The following is a 1989-nucleotide window of genomic DNA, read 5'->3' as shown; positions in this document are numbered from 1 at the left end:
AAGACCACTTTTTGCAGAGCAGTCACACTCGGAAAAAATTTCTTTCGTCAGGCAAAAGAACCAGAGTTCTCAGCGGTCATCCACTCCAACCTTGTCCGATTTTGAGGCACCAGGCTCGGCCACCCTCCGAGCCTTTTCACTCCCTCTCCTGTTATGGTGCCTCCCTATTAACCTCTAGGTGGTTGCGCTCGTGACATCAAAAAGACCACTTTTTGCAGAGCAGTCACACTCGGGAAAAATTTATTTCGTCTGGCAAAAGAACCAGAGTTTTCAGCGGTCATCCACTCCAACCTTGTCCGATTTTGAGGCACCAGGCTCGGCCACCCTCCGAGCCTTTTCACTCCCTCTCCTGTTATGGTGCCTCCCTATTAACCTCTAGGTGGTTGCGCTCGTGACATCAAAAAGACCACTTTTTTCAGAGCAGTCACACTCGGGAAAAATTTCTTTCGTCTGGCAAAAGAACCAGAGTTTTCAGCGGTCATCCACTCCAACCTTGTCCGATTTTGAGGCACCAGGCTCGGCCACCGTCCGAGCCTTTTCACTCCCTCTCCTGTTATGGTGCCTCCCTATTAACCTCTAGGTGGTTGCGCTCGTGACATCAAAAAGACCACTTTTTTCAGAGCAGTCACACTCGGGAAAAATTTCTTTCGTCTGGCAAAAGAACCAGAGTTTTCAGCGGTCATCCACTCCAACCTTGTCCGATTTTGAGGCACCAGGCTCGGCCACCCTCCGAGCCTTTTCACTCCCTCTCCTGTTATGGTGCCTCCCTATTAACCTCTAGGTGGTTGCGCTCGTGACATCAAAAAGACCACTTTTTTCAGAGCAGTCACACTCGGGAAAAATTTCTTTCGTCTGGCAAAAGAACCAGAGTTATCAGCGGTCATCCACTCCAACCTTGTCCGACGTTGAGGCACCGATGTCGGCCAAGTTCTGAGCGTTCCACCGCCGAATGCCACTGGTCCTCAACACAGCGGACTTCCAATCCAACCTTGTCCGACTTTGAGGCACCGAAGTCGGCCTCAGCCCGAGCCTTCCCCCGCCGACCTCACTGGAGCCCGCCATCCAGGGACCGGCGGAGGTCGCCCGCATGACCGCGGCAAAGTGTCTCAAAGTCGGGCACGACCGCTCGAGTCACCCGCCAACCCGGTCCGGGGCACCTCCAGGGACCGGCGGAGGTCGCCCGCATGACCGCGGCAAAGTGTCTCAAAGTCGGGCATGACCGCTCGAGTCACCCGCCAACCCGGTCCGGGGCACCTCCAGGGACCGGCGGAGGACGCCCGCATGACCGCGACAAAGTGTCTCAAAGTCGGGCACGACCGCTCGAGTCACCCGCCAACCCGGTCCGGGGCACCTCCAGGGACCGGCGGAGGACGCCCGCATGACCGCGACAAAGTGTCTCAAAGTCGGGCATGACCGCTCGAGTCACCCGCCAACCCTTTCCGGGGCACCTCCAGGGACCGGCGGAGGACGCCCGCATGACCGCGACAAAGTGTCTCAAAGTCGGGCATGACCGCTCGAGTCACCCGCCAACCCGGTCCGGGGCACCTCCAGGGACCGGCGGAGGACGCCCGCATGACCGCGACAAAGTGTCTCAAAGTCGGGCACGACCGCTCGAGTCACCCGCCAACCCGGTCCGGGGCACCTCCAGGGACCGGCGGAGGACGCCCGCATGACCGCGACAAAGTGTCTCAAAGTCGGGCACGACCGTTCGAGTCACCCGCCAACCCGGTCCGGGGAACCTCCGGGGACCGGCGGAGGTCGCTCGCATGACCGCGACAAAGTGTCTCAAAGTCGGGCACGACCGCTCGAGTCACCCGCCAACCCGGTCCGGGGCACCTCCAGGGACCGGCGGAGGACGCCCGCATGACCGCGACAAAGTGTCTCAAAGTCGGGCATGACCGTTCGAGTCACCCGCCAACCCGGTCCGGGGCACCTCCAGGGACCGGCGGAGGAGGCCCGCATGACCGCGACAAAGTGTCTCAAAGTCGG

Source organism: Callionymus lyra, unplaced genomic scaffold (genome assembly GCF_982586985.1).
Source record: "Callionymus lyra unplaced genomic scaffold, fCalLyr1.hap1.1 HAP1_SCAFFOLD_365, whole genome shotgun sequence".
NCBI lineage: Eukaryota > Metazoa > Chordata > Actinopteri > Syngnathiformes > Callionymidae > Callionymus > Callionymus lyra.
Note: the sequence above shows the minus strand (reverse complement) of the source record.